This window comes from Pongo abelii, chromosome 15 (assembly GCF_028885655.2).
Source record: "Pongo abelii isolate AG06213 chromosome 15, NHGRI_mPonAbe1-v2.0_pri, whole genome shotgun sequence".
In the NCBI taxonomy this organism is placed as follows: Eukaryota; Metazoa; Chordata; class Mammalia; order Primates; family Hominidae; genus Pongo; species Pongo abelii.
The window spans coordinates 39,856,774-39,882,751 of NC_072000.2; the positions used below are offsets into that span (position 1 = coordinate 39,856,774).

Below are 25,978 nucleotides of genomic sequence, written 5' to 3' on the forward strand. Positions count from 1 at the left end.
TGTCACGCTCTTCATCCCCCAAGTGAGTGCACTCCCAGGCCCGCCTTTCTGGAAAATGTTCTTTGGTGCAGGGTGGATGGTGGGCCAGGGAATTGTCTGGGCTTCCCATTAATCTCAGAGGATGGGAGGGTAATCCCTTCACAAATATGGGAATGGGGGCTGCTCTGAGGCTGGCAAATAATAAACAATGAGGGTTTCTTTTTTTTCTTTTTAATCCTGGATTCCTCCAGCCCTCCTCTCTGTAGTCCTCAGCAATAACTTAGCCCTTGTCTTCCTCTCTGAAGGATTTAAATGGAATGACCTTAATTCTCGCTTTGTTTGCACTCTATCTCTTAAGGAGCTGCAATGAAGACCAAGACAAACAGTAGATTAACAGTGCTACCTTTTATAAGGCTGATTAGTTCCTAAAATATGCTGAAAGGAAACAAAACCAAAAAGAAAAAAGAGTAGAAAGGGGGGTGAGACAGAAACCTTTGTCGGTGAGTTTGAAACAGCTCCGTTTCTTTCATTAGTTGCAGATATTGACCTTCCGATGAAATATTTTCTTTGTGTGGGAAGCCTTTGCCAGGGTAGCATTTATCAGGCAGGTGCCTGGTAAGTGTTTCTAAGCAAATATTACTTTACTGCCTAATTTTGGTTTAAGGGGAGAGTTGTACCAGGGATGAATTTGGAAAACATTTGATGATGGTTCATCTGCCACCCCTTAGAGCAGGGGCTATCAAGTGGTTGACAGTATCCAAATCAGAATTCCAAAGATGCTGTTCCATCTGGAATCATTAAGAGGAGCACAGCCTCTTAGAATCTCATTCAGCTCCTCTGGATTTGAAGGAATTTACAGAGAAACTTCCAAGACACCTCAGCTATATCCAAACGAAAGCCTAAGCATTATGGTTTGGCAGAGCTGAAAATGTGTCTCTGGAAAGAAAAAAATATACATAAAGCGCCACAGAAAATATTTCTGGGCATCAGCTTGTTTCCTTTGAGGGATGGGAGATTGTTCCTGAAATTGTTCAATTTAATTTAAAGTTAAATAAAAATGTGAAAGACCAGGGTACATTAATAAGATGATCCACCTGCATATAATAATAGGATAATTCACATCCTCGTTGTCAGAGCAGAAAGGATCCCAATAAGGTCAGTCATTAAACTCAGTATGTTTCATTCTTTGGTGCCGTCTCACTTAGATTCTCAGCGCCACTTGTCTGCCCTTCTTTTCCACTATGCACCTTTATTGCAGATTTAGTTCCATTAGGTAGATGCTTGCATCATTATGAAGCCTGATTCCATCATTTTCAAAGTGCCAAGCCATTTGAATATGATACAGTCCTTGGTCATATTTAATCCAAACATTTACACACATCCAGCCCCTTCTTATCTTTTTAAATAGGATGCAGGGCTTATTTTTAAATTACATCCTCATTCATGCTCCATAAAAGCATCAAGTAAAACCATCCATGGGATTTACATTCTGGTCCACAGTTGCTGCTTCCAATTCCTGGCATGGCCATTAAATCCTAGCCTCAGCATAATTCTCGGCATGACACTCTTGTGTCGAGGCAAAAAAGGAAAAACAGAAACAGCCATTTTTTTCTCTCCCAGAAATTAAGCTGCATGGAGGAGCACTGTAGCTTTTGCTTTCTTCCTTATGTATACCTAATTTAAAGAGCATCTTAAAATAAGGCTCCCCAGAAAAGGGATGTCAGTGGGAAGCTGAGGTGCTTGAAATAAAGCAAGTGCTTACTAAAAACGGATATGTGCATGATTTCTTTTATCACATGTCAATTAGATGTACATTTATTCAGGGGAGGTTTCTGTTGATATAATGAGTCTTCCTGTGACTTGAGTGCCATAGCTGTCACCACAGCATCCCGAAAGTCCTGAGTCATCTGTGGTTGCCCCTCAAACCCTTGGTACGGTCTATTTCATGAATTCCCCTTTTCCCCCAACAAGTTCACTCTCCTATCAGCTTCTAGTCTCAGCTATTAGATTCAGTCATGTAACACAAGTACACAGATGCCCCAAAGCTATAGAGCTTTAGCTTGCTTTCTTCAATTTCTGTGCAGTTACTGGCATCATAAGAAACCTCTTATCAATTTGGAAAGGCAATTAGAACAAACTAGTGCTTGCTTAATTAAACCCACACACACACACACACACACACCCCCCCTGGTCTCCACCTACCTTGTCTCATTTTGTACTTAGAAACTCCTGATGGTGCACTGGGGGCTGCAGGGAGTCTGCATGAGATCCCCAAATGATCACAACTGTGCAATTGTCCTGGGTGCACTTCTCTGATAGGCTGCCATTTGTTCCCACTCACCTAGAGAGCTTGTGGATAGCCTGAGAGGGTTGTGCGCGAGTGTGCGTTTTAACAAATTTTCAAAAGTTGCCATGGGGAGGGAATAGAAAGAAAGCCCTTCAAAAAGGAAAATTATTTTCACAGCATCATCACTAGAAAACACCCCTGCAATGGATATCTTTGAAGGTCGGCTGCAATCTGAACTAATTGGGGAGGGAGGGAGAGCTTTCAATTTTGCTCACCTTTTATAAGGGGTCTCAGAGAAGTGATCGGTAGCCAAATGCTTCCTGCAATGAGTGGTTTGGGCACTTTCTAAGCAAAAGGAAAGGCTCTTCCAGCTTCTTCTTGTTCATGTCACTGAGAGAGGTCACCACCTGCCCTCTTTTACTTGCCACTTCTGATTATTGGGTAGGTTCTGCTCCAAAAGTCATCTTTTGTGGTGAGGACATAAATCCCCTCCCCAGTGGTGAAATACTTGACAAGGAGGAGGGGTGGAAGCAGGAAGAGTGAGCTGGAAAGCCTCAAGATCACAGCCAAGGAGCATTAGTTATAGGCCTTTACTGAAAATCAACCTCAATCTCTGTGAATGTACTACATTAAACCAATAACAGACAACAAGCTTGTGAATATTTGGCACTGTGATGAAATCGGCCGCAGCCCTTCCGCAGTGGGGAGGGAGAGAAGCCCAATCTAGGAAGTGCGGGTACTCCTCCCTGGAGTGTGTCTGTTGTGATTGCTAGCTGGTTTCCACAGATCCTTGCTGAATATTATGCCATTAAACAGTATGAAAGAAAATCAAAATATATGTTTACTGGGTACTAAATAGTAAGTGCCCTTTCAAATGCTCTTTAATGGCTAGGCTTTAAAGTCATCGTGGAGCACCCTCAGAAAGCAAGAGCAGCATGTTTCACAGATTTCTGTTGCTGTAAACCACCATGAGAGGCTGAACAAATGCATGCTGAGATTTGTGAACACCCCACAACTCTGGACCCTTAAAGGCATATTCAGAGAGAAAACAGCCTTCTGCCATGTATATTCTTTAATGTATAATTTTAATTGAAAAATTGCTGATGGCTTCAGCTGAATTTTCTCAGATTGAATGACAATCAACGTCTGGTTCTGCGTAATAGATATACTTCCTGGGGAAATAGGGAAAGGAATGTATATTTCAACGGTGAGTTATAGTGAACAGTGGCTACATATGACAAAATACTTGTGTGAAGATACAGGAATAACCAGTTTCATTTATAAACTAAGGATAGTCACATATCACTTAACAGGGATATGTTCTGAGAAATGTGTTGTTAGGTGATTTCATCATTGAGTGAGCATCAGAGAGTGCGCTTATAGATGGTGGAGCCTATATACAATTAGGCTATATGGTGTAGCCTCTTGCTCCAAAATAAACATATATTTTGATTTTCTTTCACACTGTTTAATGACATACTCTTCCTAGGCTATATGATGTAGCTTATTTCGCCTAGGCTACAAACCTGTACACCATGTTACTGTACTGAATACTGTAGGCAGTGGTAACACAATGGAAAAAATTTGTGTCTCTAAATATAGAAAGGGTGCTACAATACTATAAGGGACATCATGATGGCTGTGATAACACTAGATAATAGGAATTTTTCAGCTCCTTTATCTTATGGGACCACCATTATATATGCTGTCCATCGCTGACCAAAACATTATGTGGCACATGACTGTACAATTCTTGTAATTTCTTGTTCATTGTGTTTGTATTATGTTAAATGTACTAGTACTCAGTGTGTGAGCGGACAGGGAACAGAATACAAAGTCCAGAAATAGGCCAAAAACATAATATACTTTAGTATCTGATAAAGGGAGCACAAAAAGTCAGTGGTGGGGAAAAGATGAATTATTCCATATTTGGTGACAGGATAACTATAGCGACCTGGAAATATCTACAGTTAGATCTGTAACTCATACTGCTCAAGGATAAAGTCTAAATATTAATATTAAATTTAAAAGAAATATTCAAGCACTATAAAATTCATGGGAGAATTTCTTTATAACCTTGGAGTGGAGAAAGAAGCCATAAAGATGGATGTGATTGTATAAAAATCAGAACTTCTGTTTGGAAAAAACTCCAGATATGCAGTCAAAACACAGATGACAAGTTGGGAAAAAATATTTGCAACTCATGACACACTTAAAGGGAAAATTTCCCAAACATATAAAGAACTAGAAATCAATAAGAAAAATATTAACACTCCAAAAGAAATATGGACAAAGAATTTAAGGAGAAGATTAACATGAAAAGAAATACAATTGTCTTATAACATATAAAAAGATATTGACATCACTAATAACAGAAACTAAAATTCTAGAGTGCTACTATTTTTTACCTATCAGATTGGCTGAATTTCAAGAGTTTAATACTACCTTTTGTTGTCAAAGTTGGGAAAACAGGTACTTTACACTGTCAATGGGAGTGTAAATTGGAATAACCTCTACAGAGGGGAATTTAACAATTTGCATCAAAATTACAATTGCAAATATACTCTAACCTAGAAATTTCGCTTCTGGGATTTTATCATTTATATATATTTGCATACATAAGAAATAAAGACACAAGGTTATTCATTATAAAGAGCGGAATTTTGAGAACACACCAAATGCCCATCAATAGGGATTAAATAAATTATAGTGCATCCATACAATGGAACACTATGCTGTTGTAAAAAGAAAAAGGGAGAAGATCTCTGTGCTCTGATATGAAAAGACAACCAAATACAGTGGTAAGTGAAAAATGCAGAACCGTGAATAGTATGCTACCATTTGTTCATGCAAGAGGCAAAATAATCTTAGTATTTTGAAAAAATATTTTCATAAAGAAGCTAGAAAACTACAAAAGAAATGAACAATAGTTATATAACAGTAGTAGACAGATGAATTTTAGGCATGGGAAGGAAAACTTTACAGTAAACATTTAATCTTTTTTTGTTTTCCAATCATATTTTACCAAATGTTCCCTACTTAAAACTGTATCATTAAAATAATTAAACAGCTGAATAAACCATTTCACAATCAAATAAAGCAAATAAAAAAATTTAGACCAAAAATAGCCATACCAGTACTGACGTTGATTACATCTACCAAAGCAATGATGGAAGATGACTTAGAGCAATTTTGATAACAGCCATTATGAATTTGGTCCTAGCCTATGATATACCCCTTCACTTACCATATCCATATGCTATATGCCTGTTTTCTGGCTCAAAAAATGGGGAAAATTGAAAAATAAATCAAGGAGGGATTATATTTATTTTGGTTAGCTTCAAAAACATTTTTTACCATTTGAAATAAGAAATTCTTCTTTGCAGTTATCTCTAATCTTTTTTAAAAAAATCACTTCTACATTCCCAAAGTAGAAATTGACCTCAATACTATCTTACCACCAAAAGAAAGTTTGTCCAACTCTGAATTCTGCTTCAAATCTTAACTTCTAACATATCTTTAGGTTAAACAGAACATAAGGTTAAAGTAGCACAGCCTGGAGAATCAATGAGTTGATGCGACAATTGTATAGTTAAAAACTGTATTTACTCTAAATTGCAAAATGGTAGGTATTGTATGTGATGTTTAGGTCACAGCAATTGTTCTAGTAATAAATGTAATATTCAGTAGCATTTTCATAGATTACTCAGTTCATCATTAGTGGCATTTTTGCCTCTTTATAATAATGTGCACTTTCCTTTAGAAAGAGCTTGGTTATTTCTTTGGTTGGGCCTATTTGCTCCTTTTTTATGTGAGATTTTTCAATACTATGAAATGACGCAGAGCAAAAAAGGTCCATCCACTTCACTCGTGTTGCCTCCTGCGTTACCTAAACCACAACAGAACAATGACAGACAACAGAGCCTTTCTCCTCTCTAACAATTCAGTCACCATGACAACCAGCAGAAGAACGTTGGGCCAGAAAAAAGCATTGAGCTTGAGGGACTAGACTAATCAAAAAATGGAATAACATGGCAACAATTACACTGATGAGTGAGAGGGAAGCTACGGATGCATTCAGACACCTATGGCACCACAGACTCAACGCATTCAGCATTTTGTGTTTAGTGTCTTGTGTTTCTGAGAGCAGGTAAATAGACAAGATCGAATTGTGTAACAGAATGTCAGTGCTCTAGTTAAATAGAAAATTCCTTTCCTTTGGCAGTGCTACTTCAAGCACGTTGAAGAGGGTTTAGGGGAGATGAGGTTTTGAAGTGAAATGTGTAATAGATACAATATGAGTGCCACAAAGCAACGTTATTTAGTCTTAAAGTAAACTTCGGTATGCCCCCCACCCCTTATTTTCAAATATATAGGCACAAATAAAGGGAGAATGCTGCTGGGTTAGTAGCTGACACTGCCTGAAATCAAGCTTCATGTCAGGAACATACATGATTCTCTTCTGTTAACATGTTTCTGGGGGTAGATTGATTCCTATAGACAAAATCAAGCACCATGATGTTAGGCTATGTCAATTCTAATGTCTGGAGGAAGTTGAGCCCATCATGATAGTTCTGTGGGTCAGATAACACGAGGACAGGAGTATAGCTGTGTCTCCTACTCATCTGCCTCCACAACTGCCTCCATTTACTTTCAAAATTTTCTCCTGATTCCTGAGTTTAGTATAATAGATGTGTATATCTCTTTAAAATGGCATTTCTATTGCCATTCCTTCTTGATTGCAGGAATAGATTGGATTGTAAACAGGCGGTATAGACATTGACCCTTGCCTCAATCGCTCTGATTAAATTTTTCTCACAATTTTTGTAAATATGTATTGTGCTTACATAATTTAGTGGATATTTTTAGTGAATCACATTATGTGGTTTTAATGAATAGGCTTTTCAAAGGCAAATTTTTCTTTCCTTCCCCTGAACAGAAATATTTGAATTAGGATTATTTTATTAAATCAGACAGGAACTGATAACCTCTCCTCAAAGAAAGTAAAAGGCATGAAATACCATCATTCTCATGGAGAAATTGGCGGTGAGAGAAATGAGACCTAACTTTGTAAGTTGCCCAGCAGAATTATTTGTGTTGGGATGGGGTTAAGGCTCCAGTCTGGAGACTTTGAGCTAGTGCTGTCCCCTCAGAGCCCACAGACTATAGCATCTCCAGTTGTTATCTGTTCTATCACTTAGTATATTTTCTTAGTCTAGTTATTTTGACATTCTGTGACTCAGTTTACCTATCTATAAAATGGGCTTTTTGACTATGTTATTGTTAAAAAGTGAGGATGGGACAGGGGAAGAAAGGAGGCAGTTTCCTTTGATCCTATAAGTAAATGTTTCTTGATGAAAAGTTTTCTATATGAATGAATGATTGATTTTATTTTGATCTTAGTGTCAAGCCAAACACTTCTAGCTAGGAATTCTTCATCAGAAAGATGCTTTTAAATTGTCTTTCCTGGGTTACTTTTTCTTTTGTTCAGGTGAAAGGAACAGCACGGTTGGAGTAATGGCAGCCACTTAAAATGTTTATTCACAATTCATCTACTTCTCAAAAAGAATTTGAGACAAGTTATAAAGTTCTAATAAAACAGATTCATTAACAGAAGCTACAAAACAAACATGAAGTGGTAATCGAAGAAAAATTCATATCAAGAAATCCTGGCAAAAAGAGTGCAATTTCTAGCTCCGAGGTTTCCAACAGCCGGGCAGAGAGAAACCCTGCTGATTACAGAATCCTCCTTAACTAATCATGAGAATTGTGTTGGTTCTTTAACTGAAACGACCTTTTCCTGGCCCTTAGCTCCTCCAGGTGGAGTCTGTCCTGAGAAGTGGTATGTGGAGGTGCCCAAGGCATTGCCACAGGAGGCAGCTTTCAGCAGAGTTGGGAAGAGCCCTTCCTGGAGGAAGACTTGACTTGTCCTTCTGACTTTGGCTAATAAGCATTCTAAGTCAGGAGCAGAGGAGAATCATTCCTTTCCCCTCTGTCATCAGAGGAAGGATAGGGAAAGAGGAAAGAAAGGGAAAAGAACATACTCTTTTGGGCTTAGAAGAAATCCACATCCCTTGAAAGCAAGTTACAACAGTTTATTTGGAAATCACCATATAGAGTAGGGCTTGAATTTGGCCAAAATATTTTTTACCAAAGACCTTCTTGCTTTAAAAGTAAAGCAGCTGATAATCAGATATTTGGAAGGGGCCCATCCAGCTGCAGTGGGCCTTCTCCGTGAAGAAGACCAGTTTGAGCTGCTGCCAGGAGATTGTGTCAAATACGAATGAAAAATAAAGGTTTTCTATGAGATTATTGTGAAAAGGTGAGAAAACAGCTAAATCAGCTTTGTAGGAGATAAACAGTGATATCTTGAGTAGACTCACACTTTACAAAAGCCAGATTTTAGACAACATAAATGTGCTCATTCTTTCTATAGTCTCCAATATTTTACTTTACTGTGAAGAAAATCTGCTTATCAGTCTTAACACCCTTCTCTGAGTTGCTAGATAAAAGGCCACAGCAACTGGAAGAAATTTATCTTTAAAATGTTTCTATTATGCTTGGTGACAATGCCGTTTCCACTGAAGACTTCTCTAGTATGTTTTTTGTTTTTATTTTTTTTCCTATGGATGAAGCAGGAATCAAAAAGGACTTTTCGCTTTGCCTCAGGAGAACAATAGGGGCATGCAAACACCGAGCCTGGCACTGCATTAAGCTCTGAAAATGCTTTCGGGAACTGGTGGCGCGTGCACATGCATCAATGCAAGGATCTTTACATTCTAGGAAATCTATCACAGTATGACAATCTGTGTGAGGCTCCCAAACTGAGTTTGTTCCTGTCTAATTCTCCCTGTTTCCCAGAGTGGCCTCACACTTTCTGAAATATGTCTGTAGCGGAGGAATTCACTAAGCGTTCAGAGTAAGGGAAGAAGTCCGTGGCTCAGTTCATTCACCTTTCCCCTTCTGCACCTTCATTGTAGCATGAGGCGGCCGCTTATGGGGTGTCTGTGTGCAGGCACCAAGTGAGTCACTTCACTTATATCACCGCCAACCCTCACCGCAGCCCTGTAAAAATAAGTATTCTTAATCTGTCTGAGGTCATGTATTAACTTGGCATTCATTCAACACATTATTGGAGGGCTTATGCTATAGGCCGGCTGACGCAGTCACAGATGTTGAGGGACCAGTGATAAACAAGTTGTGTCCCTCTACATAGAAATGAGAACACTGACCAGCAAAAAAGTTATGGCAACTGAGGAAGAACAGAACCAGAGTGTGAAGCTGTTTGTAATTCTGCAGCCCATACTATGCCTTTACACTGTGCGGCTTCTCTTGCCTGGTGCCATCTTCTGATTTGTGTTTCCTAAGGTTAAGAGCGCTGACTTGGGGGCTCAAGGTAGTTTGCTACATGTTCACTGGATAATCTCAGAAAAGTTATTAACTTCTCTAGTCTCAATGTCATCTGTAAAACAAGAATAGTAATACTAACTTCATAAGTATGCCGCATAACTTAAATGAGATTGTGCGTGTAAAGCCCAGCACATAAGTGCTCGGTTAATGTAAAGTATTTTCTTCACTATGGTTCTAACACCGAGGAACCTCTCTGAGGATGTTTTCTTTCACCTAAAATAAAAATCTGCTTCCTACTCTGGCCGGTGTTGCCCCATAGGCAGTCAGAGTTTTTCCTCTGACCTAAGGTGGCACTTGTCATAATTTTGCTGTTCACACAAGGGGTCTACAGGAACAAAGATGGAGAATTGTTCTTACACTCAGGATCATATTTATGACCTTACATGATATTAAACAGTAGAAAATAATGGTACTAATCTATAAAAGGGGCTTAATTTTCTGTAATGAACAAAGAGACATTGCAAAATGTTTGACGACAGTTAACGTTTCTCTTCCTTTCTCCTAAATCCATTGCCCCAAGACTTTTGCTTGCACCTGCCATAACAGAAAACAGGAGAGATGGGTGAATAGGGAAGAGTGGTCCCAAGAGGAGGGCTATAAAAATTTTAGTTTTAGCACCTGATTCCTGAGACACACACAAGAGCAAATTATCACCCTCTGTTCCTATGTTCATCTCTTTTGTTAGACTGGAGAACATCAAGGAAATGACAATCTTACACATCTTTGTCATTTTAGTGTCTTTCATGGTGCCTAGCATATAGGAAGTGCTCATTAAATATTGTGGAATAAATTAATGTCAAGTGAGCCCAAAAGTTCCATTTGTTTGTTGCTTTAAAGTTTACACATTTCTGCATTGCAGAAGGACTAGAAAAACATGTCAAGATGTAATGTGGAACAGTAGTGCTGAGATTTGTGGTTTTTTCTTTGTGCTTTTAGAGTTTTATGGTTAATAACATAATAGCAACTGATATCAAGGAAAGATCTTTGACTTTGTGAGGTGGAAGACACTGGCATTTCTAGACTAAGGAGTGACATGACATGTGCTGGAGCCTTGGAAAGTTCAGTGCAATGGTGGTGGGCAGCACCATCCTTGCCCTACTCTCTTCAGGCTCTGAACAGACCATGGTTAATGTGCCTCTGTAGTTCAAATTATGTAACTCTTCCATGGAGCTCTCAGTACTTTGGAGCATTATTGTATTCAGCATTCCAATTAGGGAGCCGGGCATGACAATTCCACTGGGCAGAAGATCAGGAAGATTATGCCTTTGACTCAAGTTTAAAATCCTACACCCTGCTCTTCTATAATCTAACCTCCTATCCCTTAGCTCAGAGTGACTTATTTCCCCCTTCCTCCTCTGTGCTAAATGCCTACTGATGTGAGCAATCAGCATGAGCCAGGGTACCTAATTATGTTTAGTTTACAAGCAATGTCATTCTTAATGGCTTCAGAAAGTTTCATTCTTTATCCTTTCCTCTGCTGCAACTGACTCTGGTAACTAATTGCTTTCAGCAATGATCTACATACTCCTATCTCTTCTTCACAAATAGATGGGAAATAAAAGTATTACAGTCTTTGAGCTCTGTTGGTTCCACATTGGTCTGTGATGTTGTTATAAAGTTTATGAGTCACTGAAGAACAAGTTCAAGTAAATCCTTCCCCCTGAGACCCCACAGCTTATTTTTTAAAAATTTTATGGTAAGTCATCATGCTGTCATTTGGTCTACATAGGACGACAACTATGTCTCCTAGTGCAAGTTCAATGGCTGGTTGGTTATTTGGCTTCTTGGGTGTCACAGGCACAGGTGCACCCCTACACCCCTCCAGGCAACCACAAGACTCTTTCTCTGGCCAGAATTATTGGGAAGACAACACCCTAGATTAGGAGAACGTGAACAGGCCTTGCAGCATAAATAATTTCTAAACTTAGTCTTGACTAGACTTTATATCTCCTTAAAGAAAATTATTGATAGCATAAATTAGATTCTCCCAAACATATAGATTTGGCAGTGAATTAGATGATCTGGGGAGATAAATAACTCTCCACAGATGAGTCAATGAAGGCATCATCTTTCCCAGGCATGTGCTTTCTTAGTTAGCTCATGCCTGTTTCTAAGAGGCCATCAAAGGGCAACACTAATGGTTGGCATCCAAGTCCCTGAAGAGACCTTTGGTGAGATGGTACTTTTGGTCAGTCCTGTCCTAGAAGGGACTCCCTAATACAACTTCTTACCTAACATCAGGAAGTCATCTTTTTGGACAGGCTTTTCAGAAAGTCCAGAGTCAAGCCCCTGTCATTTTAGATACATTTAATATATTCTGGAGAGTCTTTTTTTTTTTCATTTTAATATGGGAATTATTGAGCTTGCTTAGTTCATGGGCTGTTAGGAGTTTTTAGTGGGTTGAATGATGATCCCCCAAAAGATATGTCCACCCAGAACCTCAGAATGTGTCCTAATTTGGAATAAGAGTCTTATGGATTTAATTATGATAGTGATCGCAAGATCAATTCATTCTGGATTATCCAGGTGGCTCCTAAATCCAATGACAAGTGTCCTTAGATGAGACAGAAAAGGAAAAGACAGACACAGAGGAGACTACCACGTGCAGACAGACACGGAGATTGGGATTATGCTGCCCCTAGTCAAGGAACACCTGGAGCCACTGGAAGCTGGACAAGGGGGCAGATTCTCCCCAGGACCTTCAGAAGGAGCACAGCCCTCCCCACACCTTGATGCGAGTCTTTTGGCCTCCATATCTATGGGAGGCCAACTTTTCTATTGGTTTAAGCCATGCAGTTTGTGGTGATTTGTTAAGCAACCCTGGGAAACTAATACAAGTACATTCTTTGAGGGTCATAGCTCTGAGTGGCAGAGTGGTTTTTGGTGGGTCTGTTCCCTAGCATCGTTTTCTGGGAAGTGTGTATTTGATTGCTTTGTTGGGGTTCTATCTTCTGGCACCCGATTAGGGATATTTGGGCTCACTCACTCCCAAGAGGCCCAAAGTTCAGTACATGGCTGGTGGGTTTTGGTGCAAGGCTGATTATAAGTGCAATAAATTCTTCATGCAATTTTAAAACAAATAAATTGTCCCTAACGCCATTTTCACTAGGAGTTAAGCTTCTTGAACATGAGACAAGGAACACCAAAGGCACAAACAATAATTAACTCCTGATTGCAGTGCAGGGCCAAGAAGTCTTGTTTTGTTATCAGTTCTCTGAATCTGAGAGATTAAACATTTGATTAAACATATTTCAGCAACAGAAACTACTGAAATGGCTTTTGAACTATATTAGTCACGTAGCTGTATATTTACCTTTACCCAATGAAACAATATCCTGTACTCTGCTCATTTGTTTATGTGCTTGAAGGAATTGGGTCTCCACATCTATTTATTCTGCCCTTTCTTGAATATGAAGGAAATGACTCAATTCAAGAACTATTTGGCCAGTGCCTACTATGTGCTGCATACACTGGGTTGATTGGATTAGGACAGAAGTAAAAAGCAAGGGTTCCAAATGCTTTCAGGTTAATCAAGGAAGGAGAGTGTACAAGTAATCCATGTGTCAAAGATACTTGTACCACCCAAGAGAGACACCTGGAAATGTCCCCTTTTTCTCTTCAGCAGCTCTTTCTTGGTTTATTTTCCAGGCCTCTACCTCTTCTAGCAGCCCTTAAATAGAGGAGTTCCACAAGGTTTGAGTAGAAGCTTTCCCCCCCCCCCCCCCCTTTATCTCTCTACCTGGGCAGGAAAGTCCATGCCCTCCAGTGCTTTAGTTACTAACAAAATCCCCAAATATTCCTCTTCTGCCCAGAGCATTTCTCTGAGCTCTGAACTGCTACATACAACTGCTTAACACCTCTTGGATGGCACATAAGCATCTCATACTCGACAGGCACAAACAACTCATGATCTTTGACCCCTTGCCTCAGACTGGACCATCTTTCAACATTTCATTCCCAAGAATGACAGACAGAAACCAGGGAGCTCTAAAACACTCTTGACCCCATCAATTATACCTTTTTAATTTTTCTTAAATTCATCTGTTCGTCTCCATTTCCACTGCTGACTCCTTGGTCTAATATATATCACAATAGGATCACAGGAGTGAGTTCCCCTTAACTTTGCCGTATTCTATTGGTTAGAAGTCAGTCACAGGTCCTACTCACACTGAAGGAGATTATTCAGACAAAACCGAGGAGCCAAGATCATAGCACCATCTTAGAACTTAGCAACTGATTTATTTTTATCTTGTTTTTGGGATTATAGATTAGCATAGATCCCTTGAACACAAGCTAAAGTTTTAACAGATCTGAACTCCAACTTCCTCAGAGAAGCCCTCATCAATCCAATAATTGAGTCTAATTTCATTCTTCGGGCTTACATAACACCGTATACTTCTTTATAGCATTTATTACAATTTCAGTTTAAAAAATAAATGACTACTTATAGCATTAGATTATTAGATTATATACTATATATATTATATATTATATATCTATATATTGTATATATTATATATCTATATATTGTATATATTGTATATATATTATAGATATATATTATATACAATATATGTATTAGATATATATATATATAGATTAAGAATATATATATATATATCTTCCCCACTTGTCAGTTCTATGGAGGGGCTGTTTTGTTTGACATAGCACCAGGACTGAAACATTGTGGAAGCTCAAAAACTGTTTTTTAGATAAATAGAAGAGCCATGGAAGCTATATTTTGTTGCTCTGCCTATGCTCACCCAGAGATCAGACACGTCTCACTTCTGGGCTACTTAATGGGTTGCTTCCCACCTCCACTGCCAGAATACTGGCCACAATGGGCCAGTGGAAGTTAGGCAAAAAACAAAAACAAGACGCTAACCTTGACTCCATTATCATGCAAACAGGCAAATCATGGTTTTTCAAGATCCTAACCACAATAAGCATTCCAAATTGACAATAGATGTTAGAGTCAGGGATAGAGTTGTAACCTAGAACCACCAATAAAAGTTACAGCAACTTATTTTTACCTTGTTTTCTGGGATTGCAGATTAGCTTATGTTCAAGGGATCTATGCTAAAGCATTGACAGATAAGTTGATATGACTGTGTCTCATATGGGAATTAGGGGCAGATTTATGTTTCCGCAATGTTAGAGAACAAACATTTGCTTGGTTACCTGTGAGGTGCCTGGATGGGTTTTCACTTTTTTGAAGATAGGGTGTTCCTTTTGGTAGCCTAATCATGGCCACCATTCCTAATCATGGAATCTTCCTAACCTGCTTCTGAAGGTGGTCACCACCATTGCCTCTAACAGTATGCCTGTGAATTATGGAGCACTTCATTAGTACCAGGCCTGCACCAGACACTATGTATGGTATCTCCCTTACTGATTACAATCCCTATAAGTATCTAGTGCTTACCCTATCACATTGGTTTTCGAACTTCAGTAAGCATCAATTACCTGGAGGGCTGTTGAAACACTTCTGGGTCCCACCCCCCGAGTTTCTGATTCAGTAAATCTGGTGTGGGGCCTGAGAATGTGCATTTAACAATTTCCCAGGTGATAGAGATGCTTCTGTTACTGGCAACCACATGTTGAGAGCTACTACTATATGTGGTATATATTATCATTATTTTACTGATAAAAAAAAAACTGAGGTTAGACAGATTAAGATCACATGGCCAGCAAGTTGTGCAGCCACAATCAAATCCAGGTTGGCCAACTCAAGATTACTAGAGGTAATACCACCAGCACCAAAAAAATCTTGTAAGCTCATAAGCAATGGCACAGAAATATGCCCATTGGAATAAATCAATCTTCAGGTAACTCCAAGCATTCTTGATCACTGTAGTTTAAGTAACAATTCATATAGTCACATTTTAGATGATCATTAAGTTTCAGTATATTAAAATCTGGAACAAAATCGTTCATTAAGATGACAGTTTGAAAATCTTGATCAAGAAACAGAAATCCAGAAGGAATTTGAACAGGCTGACTCCAGAAGAAAATCTCCTGCTCATTTCTATAGAAGATGAAAATGTATTGGTGAAGATCAGACAAAGGTCTGAGCAATCCTTTTCTTGCTGAGTGAGAACTATCTGGTGAGCAGAGAGGAAAACTCAGATCTACATCTGGTAACTTGAAGGTTTGAAGTGGTAGAAACTGGACATCGGAGGTAAACTTAAAAGTCTGGCTTAAATATAACTTGGCCTGTTCTGTCTATGTTGAGTGACTAGAAAGGGAATTGCTTTTTCGTTCCCATCTCTATTGCGCTCTTCTGGACTTCATCCCTGATTCTGGCATTATCCCAACGGCTTCTGGCTGGTTTTCCAGCCCCAGGCTTTCCTCAGTCATGATGACCAAAAAAAGTGGCAGTTTTATCTTTCTTCAAACAGTGTTTCTTATGATTCTTCCTAATTTATGAACTTAACAGAGGCACATTCAAGACTCATCAAGATAGAGTTCTTTTTCTTTGTCCCTCATCTCACCACCCTCACTTTTCATTATTCCTCGATGAAACTTTTGCTCCTCCCAGTAAGCAAATCTGCTCTTCCTAAGCCTTAAATGTTTTACTTCTGCCTCTTTATTTCCTTTCTGCTCAATTACTATAATTATCTACTTTTTAAAAGTTTGATAGTTATAGTTTTATTTTGAATTGTAGAATATCACAGCTGGTTTTAACCAACCTATAAGTTACATGTATACCACAACCAATTCCAAGTAGAGTTCTGCTCCATAGCTTCTATTTTTAAGTTTTGTAAGATCATTGTTTTTACCATGATGCTGGGCTCCACCAAAATTTCTAGTTGTTTTATCACAATAAAAATAGCTACTTTCAATATTGAACATTTTAACTGAATTTAAAATAGCATTCACAAAATGTCAGATGTTTCAGCTATGCCAGAATAGGCTATATTTTTATTTCATGAATTGTTGAAAAGTAGTATTTTTATAATTAAGCGATTTTCAATTTGAAGCTGAAGCCTGCTATAAAACTTGTGTCACTTACCCATTTTATCAGGGAAGGTAGTTCTCTTCAACCAAGCACAGAGCTTTGGGAAGGATGTACATGGGGCAGTGAGGGAGGAAGGGTACACCCGCATAGCCAGCCAGGTTGGCAGCCACATCAACCTTTGTGATCAATATGGTGACAGATGTTGCAGATAGTTAAACGGTGGATGTGAGGGTGATCTTTTTTTTGTTATACTTTAGGTTCTGGGATACACATGCAGAATGTGCAGGTTACATAGATATACATGTGCTATGGTGGTTTGCTGTACCCATCAACCTGTCATCTACATTAGGTATTTCTCCTAATGCTATCCCTCTCGCTAGCTCCCACACCCCCGACCCGACAAGCCCCAGTGTATGATGTTCCCCCACTTCCTGTGTCTATGTGTTCTCATTGTTCAATTCCCACTTATGAGTGAGGACATGTGGTGTTTGGTTTTCTGATCCTGTGTTAGTTTGCTGAGAATGATGGTTTCCAGCTTCATCCATGTCCCTGCAAAGGACATGAACTCATCCTTTTTTATGGCTGCATAGTATTCCATGGTGTATATGTGCCACATTTTCTTTATCCAGTCTATCATTGATGGGCATTTGGGTTGGTTCCAAGTCTTTGCTATTGTGAAAGGTGCTGCAATAGACATACATGTGCATGTGTCTTTATAGTAGAATGATCTATAATCATTTGGGTATATACCCAGTAATGGGGATTGCTGGGCCAAATGGTATTTCTGATTCTAGCTCCTTGAGGAATCGCCACACAGTCTTCCACATGGTTAAACTAATTTACACTCCCACCAACAGTGTAAAAGCTTTCCTATTTCTCCACATCCTCTCCAGCATCTGTTTCCTGACTTTTTAATGATCACCATTCTAACTGGTGTGAGATGGTGTCTCATTGTGGTTTTGATTTATATTTCTCTAATGACCAGTGATTATAAGCTTTTTTTCATATGTTTGTTGGCCACATAAATGTCTTCTTTTGAGAAGTGTCTGTTCATATCATGGGGTTGTTTTTTTTTTCTTGTAAATTTAAGTTCCTTGTAGATTCTGGATATTAGCCCTTTGTCAGATGGATAGATTGGAAAACTTTTCTCCCATTCTGTAGGTTGCCTGTTCACTCTGACGATAGTTTCTTTTGCTGTGCAGAAGCTCTTTCTTTTAATTAGATCCCATTTGTCATTTTTGGCTTTTGTTGCCATTGCTTTTGGTGTTTTAGTCATGAAGTCTTTGTCCATGCCTATGTCCTGAATGCTATTGCCTAGATTTTCTCCTAGGGTTTTTATGGTTTTAGGTCTTATGTTTAAGTCTTTAATCCATCTTGAGTTAATTTTTCTATAAGGTATAAAGAAGGGGTCCAGTTTCAGTTTTCTGCGTATAGATAGCCAGTTTTCCCAACACCATTTGTTAAATAGGGAATCTTTTCCCTTTGAAGCCCAATTCAAAACCCCCTTCCCCTAGGCAATCTTTCATTATCGACTTCATCTAAATGTGGTATTGCTCCTTGGCCTTTCTGGGCCAAGTTGGTACTAAATTAGTTTACAAATATTGAGAAGTTGTTCTGTGTAAGTATTCTTCAGCTGTTCAATTATTTTCTAACTCCTCTCCAGAAGGACTAGAAGCTCTTTGAGAGCAGATATTGTCTTTGTTCCTTTTGTTAAGTGCCCACTGGACCTCATTTATTCCTTCATTTTTTTTTTCTCACTTGCATTCAGCACTTTCCATGTGCCAGGCAGTGAGCTTGCCCTGGTGCTATAAGTAGAAGTTTGGTTGCTTTCATAAGCCCTGCCCTGCACAGGGGCCTTCTAATCCAGAGCTTTGTACTTGGACTTTGATAGTTGTGAGTGCCTTCCATTTACTCACTGGAAAAGTCTGAAATACAGGACAGGTAAGAAGACAGGAGGAGCTTGCTGGGAAGTCGAAGTATTTTTGTGGTGGGGGAGCTGGGTTGGAGAGGGACAGGTTAAGGAGAAGCTTGTTGAGAAAGCAGAAATGAACTCTAACATTGCCCGTCGGGGATCCTTTTGCCAAATAGTAAATGAAAGAAAGACTTCATTTCCAACAGTTTTGCCTAAGGTAGAGCAGAATTGTTGTATTTTCAATAGGCAGAGGCTATATGAGTAATTGAAATCAAGGAGAGTGGCTTTCTGAATTCACCCAACATGGAAGTTTGATGACTTCGAGTAGCATCTTTGTTCCCGAGCCTCTTTCATCTGTGAAAAGTAGATGTTAGAATTGGTACATTAATTAACCGGCTGACCTACTCAGAAATTGAAAGTTCTTTGAACAATGATAACATTCCTGTACAGACACTGACACTGTCTATGCTTGTCTATATATAGGACGGTATCTACATAGAATGGTCATAAAGGAAAACAATTCAAAGCTGAGTTAGAAATTGGTTATATACATTAGAACTTCTATGTGTTAGAGCTAAGATATAGAAAATAGGGGTATAACAGAATTCTACATTTTTGTTCATTCTGAACAATTTTTCCTGCAACCATAATGGTTAACCATCCCAGTATGATGGTACTGGGTGGTTTCAGCTCCTTCATTTATCTGTCCTGCTCTTTGGCTAGAATAGCCAGGTGGCTCTATCCTTCTGAGAGCAGCAAGAAGGATCAGAGTTCCTGTGCTTTCTTCGACAATTTGTGTGTGTGTTTGTGTTGCCTCTTGCTCTTAAGAGACAAGGTCTCGGTATGTTATCCAGATTGGACTAGAACTCCTGAGCTTATGGGATGCTCCTGCCTCAGCCTCCTGAATAGCTGGGACTACAGAGGTGTGCCTCCGTGGCTGGCCAACTTGGTTATTTTGTCCTGTGTGAGGGGGGCAAACACAAAACTCATTGGAGGATGTCTTAGGAGTCAGAGTCAAGCAGTCCTCAGCGCTCAGGGGCTAAAAGTCAGCTACCAGAAGATAACTTTATAAGGAGAGAACTAGGGAATCTGTCTGAAATGTTCTCTCAGCATTCATCATTTTCCTTTCTCCACTACCTAGTTGACCTTCTTCCCCTTTGTTTCGTTAGTCCGAAACCATTCCAAAACATGCGCTTTTATCTATCCATGTCTCCTCCCCTCATTCCATTTCAGCTAGAAGAGTTTTATCGACAATACTGCTTCCCTTTCCTAGGACTCTTTGTAAAACCCAACCGACAGGCAGTTCCCCCTTCAGTAGTCTTCTCTCCCTCTTCCAGGACTGAGGGAAGAAGACAGAAAACCCAGTGGTGACAGGGATGGGAGGGGCCACCCCAGGAAGTAATGGGCTGAGGGATGTAGAGAGCCTGACTTTCCCCCTTATAGCCCCAAGCAATGAGGAAGGTAACTACAAGGCCCCCCAAACGACATATACTGCAAAGTCAAATACAGAGATAGAGAATAAAACAATGGTTACCAGCAGCAGGGTGGTGGGGAAGAAATGGGGAGATGTAAGTCAAAGGATCCAAAGTAGCAGATCTAATGTACAACATGAGGACTCTAGCTAATGGTATTGTATTCAAAATTCCTGCCAAATGAAGACTGTACTTGCTCTTGCCACACATACAAATAGGTAACTGTGTGAGATGATATATATGCTGATTTGTTTCACTATAGTAACCATTTTACTATCTATATGTATCTCATAACATTATGTTGTACACCTTAAATCATGTACACTTTTTTTTTTTTTTTGAGGCAGGGTCTCATTCCATCATCCAGGCTGGAGTGCAGCAGCGTGATCTTGGCAACCTCCACCTCCCAGGCTCAAGCAATCCTCCCACCTCAGCCTCCCAAATACCTGGGTCTACAGGCATACACCACCACAATCAGCTGTATTTTTTGTAGAGACTGGGTTTCGCCATGTTGCCCAGGGTGGTCATGAACTTGTGAGCTCAAGTGATCTGCCCGCCTCAGCCTCCCAAAGTGCTGGGATTACAGGCATGAGCCACCGCCCCTGGCCTAATAAAATTTATTTTTAAAAAAGGACCTATGGCAAATCATTTTTACAAATAAAATCTATAGTCGAGGTGCAGTATGGGGACAGCATTTTACTGAGTAACCTTGCAAAGAATATGTCATTAACCACTACACTAATCTTGTTCTTGATGTATACCAGCAACAAATACAAAGAAAAATTTAGTCTCTTACTTTAATAAGTTCCAAGTATGCCACATCGTATTTCTTGCCGAATAATTTATTAGTAAGAGGAGATGACTCTAGTAAGTTATAGAAGTTATATTGAATTTTTAAAAAAAATTATTGAAAACTATTCTTTGGGGATTGAGGACAGATGAACTACGAAGGAACATGATGAAACTTTCTAGGGTGAGCATAATGTTCTATATGATGATAGGGGCTTGGGTTACACAAGTGAGCATTTATGAAAACTGTACACTTTGTACATTTCATTGTGCATAAAGTTTACTTCAAAAAAACATTGAACTGCAATTAATTACATGCATGCTGAACTATTTAAAGTATACTGATGCCTGTTGTTTACTTTGAAATATTTCAAAACAGTAAAATGGATAGAGGAATGTGTAATAAATTGGTACGTGATAAGGAAAATATAGTCAATTATGTTAATAGTAAAATCTAGATGGTGAGTAAACTGGTGCCCATTGTAAAATTCTTTAAACTTTGCTTTATTTTTGAAGATTTAAGAATAAGATGTTGGTAAAAAATAATTGTTGTGCTATTATTAGAAAATCAAAAAATAGCAAATGCTGGTGAGGCTGTGGAGAAGAAGGAACGCTTATACAGTGTTAGTGGGAATGTAAATCAGTTCAACCATTGTGGAAGACAGTGTGGCGATTCCTTAAAGCCCTAAAGACAGAAATACCATTTGACCCAGCAATTCCATTACTGGGTATATACCCAAAGGATTATAAATCATCCTGTTACAAAGACACATGCACACGTTATGTTCATTGCAATATTATTCATAATAGCAAAGACATGGAATCAACCTGAATGCCTATCAATGGGGGCTGGATAAAGAAAATGTGGTACATATACACCATGGAATACTACACATTCAAAAAAAAAAAAATCGTGTCCTTTGCAGGAACATGGATGGAGTTGGAGGCCACTATCCTCAGCAAACTACCGCAGAAAATCAAACACTGCATGTTCTCACAAATGGGAGCTGAACAATGAGAACACATGGACACAGGGAGGGGAACAACACACACTGGGGCCTGTGGGGAGGGGAAGTGAAGGGAGGGAGAGCATTAGGACAACTAGTGAGTACCAGGCATAATTATGAATAATAAATTATGAATAATGATAAAATTATAGGTGATAAAAGAATCTGTACAACCAACCCCCATGGCACAGTTTTACCTATGTAAGAAACCTGGACATGTACCCCTGAACTTAAAAGTTAAAATAATAGTAATTGTTGGCCAGGCGCGGTAGCTCATGCCTGTAATCCCAGCACTTTGGGAGGCCGAGGCAGGTGGATCACAAGGTCAGGAGATCGAGACCATCCTGGCTAACACAGTGAAACCCCATCCCTACTAAAAAAAAAAAAAAAAAATACAAAAAATCAGCCTGGTGTGGTGGCGGGCACCTGTAGTCCCAGCTACTCAGGAGGCTGAGGCAGGAGAATGGCGTGAACCCAGGAGGCAGACTCTGTCTCAAAATAATAATAGTAATTGTTAAAATAATTTTATGTCATTCAGTCAACTACTGTCATTTTGGAATATCTCAACCATTCTGGCTACTGACCAAAACCAACATTATGCAGCTCATGATAGTTTTTAATGTTATATTTAAGAAACATCACCTGGCTTTGTGTAGCCTCTGTATAGAGGAATTCTTTATGGAAATGGTACCTTTCTTCCATTGTACATACATTGGTAGAGAATGCCAGTTTTGAGGCGGAGGAAAGCAACATTTAACTTTTACAGGACTGACGTACATTTTCTAATCACTACCATGTTAATCAAATATTGCTTTCATCTGTTTAAGGTGTTATTTTCTTCTATGTAATATGAAAAATTATCAAGGAGGTGACATTTGAACTGGGCCTTGAAGGATAAGTGGAAATTCACCAAGCATCAAAACAAGGAAAGAAAAATGTCCAGTTTCAGTTATCTCTCTCTCATCATACCTAGCAGAGTAAATGCTAGATAAATGTTTAGTCCAAGTTGCAAAAGCTGAAAGGTCAAGTTCCTAAACAAACTGTAAAAGAACGAACCTGATTTGAGGTAAACTGTCATTTTACTTGGTGATCAAATTTCAGTGAAAGGTATTCTGAGACAGTGAAAAATTTGCAGGCCTTGCCAAGATTTGCAACCCTCCTGGGAGAAAAGAGGCCCTGTGCCAGGAAGCCAAATATTGTGGTTTGCTTGATTTTCTTAAAATAAATATTTCTAGACTTAATCCATCCAAATAAATTAAAACAGTATCCCTGGGAGACCTCAAGTGCTACAATTCTTAGCAAACTTTTGGAAGCCCCTTCTTGGAATGGTGTTCAATGCCTACAACACTTCCCTTTGAATATCTTCAGAGTAGATAGATTTGATTTCTGAAATAAGAAATTCATGCAGAGGCCTGCCTTGAGTTGGACTAGTTTTGGAAAAGAGTACAGCTGTAAACTCGCTGTGATTTTCTTAATATAAATTTATTCTTAAAACTGTAAGAGAAGAATTTCAAAAATATCTTTAGTTTCATGAGAATACATGTATAACCTCTTGAGGTGACTACTTTGAAGGACAAAGCTTACATGAAAATACAGTCACACCTAGAAGCGTAAGCACACCTGCCCACTGGCCAAGTTGGGCTTAGAGAGAAGCAGTGGTAACTCAGGCTTACCACCCCCCCACTTTGTCTTTTGAAAAGCACCAGCCTCTGAGGCAGTTTGCAACGGGTTCCATGTCTTCCTCTGTGCCCGTTTCTACAAAAGCAGTTCATGAGATGTGGCTATTTCACATATGACCCTGCAGAAAAGCACAGAGGGGAGGCAAGCTGTGCCCTGTGAGGACATTAGAAATGGATCAGAATCCAGCAAGAGAAAAAGCAACCATTCACTCTGTGGCCCTGGGATTCACCTAGATCCAGCTGCTGCAGAAGAGAGGGGAGGTGACAGTCCTCCGATGGCGAAAGATAAACGTGGAAAACGGAAACAGCCCGAATCATGCGTGCTAAACGGTATCCTGAAGTAGTGGCAAGACTGTATTGTGTAGGGAGGTTCGAAAGCAAAACGAGGTGTGGGATGAGTCACGGCCAGCACATTGAAACTACAAGAGGGTGTGAGGGACAGTGTGGGTGGAAGAGGTGGAACTCGTGATCTGTGGGTAATAAGTTGGATAATGAAAGAATAGGAGGAAATCATGGGCCTTGAGCCTTTGTGAATTCTCTCCTGCTATCTAAGACACTCCATTGTTAAGAAAAAACATTTTTCAGGGTCTAATTGCCTTGTGTTTTGGCACTTATGTTTCTTCTGACTTTTGGTTTACCCAGATTTATTCTCCTTCCCGTCTGGCTCCCCAGACAGTGATTTACTTAATGCTTTGCATTTTAAGTGACATCATCTGTTTTCCAGACAAATACCGTGGCAGCCTACACACCTTGAAGCACCACCACCATCTCCTGTTTATCACCACACCCTCTTATAACTAAACGTTTACAAAAGACATTCTCATGCCTTTTTTGGGGGAGGGGAGGGGCGCGGGGAGGCAGGGTCAGCATTTAAAGTCATCACATTTCAAACACCAGAGTTTGAGCCAGGCAGAGTGGCTCACGCCTGTAATCCCAACACTCTGGAAGGCAGAGGTGGGCGGATCACTTGAGGCTAGGATTTTGAAACCAGGCTGCCCAACATGGTAAAACCCCATCTCTACTAAAGATACAAAAATTAGCCAGCCAGGCGTGGTGGCAGGTGCCTATACTCCCAGCTACTCAGGAGGCTGAGGCAGGAGAATCTTTTGAGCCCAGGAAGCAGAGGTTGCCAGTGAGCTGGGTTCATACCACTGCATTCCAGCCTGGGCAACAGAGCAAGACTGCCAAACAAAACAAAACAAAACAAAACCAACCAACCAACCGACCCACCCACCCAGAATTTTAGTGGATGAACTCCAGAATAACTTGTCTCTCCCTGTTACCTTGTCCTGGGGAATTCTTTTCCTCATTTGTTCTTCTTTGAGAATATTGTTCCTTGCACACAGGCTGGCCCTCAGTAAGTACTCAAATATGTCATGAATGAATAAATGAAGGAATCATCTGTTGATAACACAAATCTTTTCGAGATGGTTTAACTTCCATGCTTCCTGGAGGCAAGGAGATAGATGACTTTCTAAAATCCCTTTAGTTGCTAGGCCTTGAACATTTAAAGACCTGCATTCAAAGGACTTTCCAAAAAGTGACACTGTATTCCACTGTCAGCATTGTGGGAAGTGAGTTGAGGGAAGAAGGATAGTGTGTGTGGGTGGGCATGTGTGCTCACGTGTGTCTCCTACCACATACACATACATACATCTCTCCAACCATTCCTCATATCACTGTGATATTTGATATACTTTTATAATCAAGACAGACATGGCTTTAAGACCATGCACGTTTCATGAAGAATTGACTGCTTTGTCATAAGTGTAATTGCAACTCATGGACAAGCTAAAGTCATGGATTATTTAATGCTGGAAGTAGGGTAATCTCAAGTAGGGACTCAAGTTACAGATAACAAAAGACAGACCTAGAAGAATGAAATGAGCTCCGAAATCTACACAAGAAGCCAGTGACAGAAGAGAAACTCGACTCCCGGGTTCCTGTGTCTCAGTCTAGAGATCTTTGAGCAGCTCATCCATTTTAGGGGACCATCACAGAGCAGTCAGTCTTGGGAAGTTCTCACAAAGAAGCAAAAACATTATGGACTGTTTTCTTTTCACATAAGAGAGCTTAGTGACTGACAGGGTTGGGAAAAAATAAAAAGATAATTATGAAAAATGTTCTTGGCCGGGCACGGTAACTCATACCTGTAATCCCAGCACTTTGGGAGGCCAAGGCAGGCGGATCATGAGGTCAGGAGTTCAAAGCCAGCCTGGCCAAAGAGACCAGCCTGGCCAACATGGTGAAACCCCATCTCTACTAAAAATACAAGAATTAGCCAGGCGTGGTGGTGGGCACCTGTAATCCCAGCTACTCAGGAGGCCAAGGCAGGAGAATTGCTTGAACCCGGGAGGCAGAGGTTGCAGTGAACCGAGATCATGCCATTGCACTCCAGCCTGGATGACAGAGTGAGACTCAGACTCAAAAAAAAAAAAAAAAAAAAGAAAAGAAAAAAGATCTTGAACTATAAGCCAAGGAC

At 39.7% G+C, this 25,978-nt stretch overlaps 1 long non-coding RNA gene across 1 annotated transcript; it reads left to right on the forward strand.

Moving 5' to 3' along the window:
* Nucleotides 1–6,205: 6,205 nt before the first annotated feature.
* LOC129049750 (uncharacterized) lies at nucleotides 6,206–20,655 on the forward strand. Its single transcript, XR_008513053.2, has 3 exons — nucleotides 6,206–6,416; nucleotides 7,206–7,312; nucleotides 20,369–20,655. It is a non-coding gene; the product is annotated as an uncharacterized LOC129049750 (long non-coding RNA).
* Nucleotides 20,656–25,978: the final 5,323 nt, after the last annotated feature.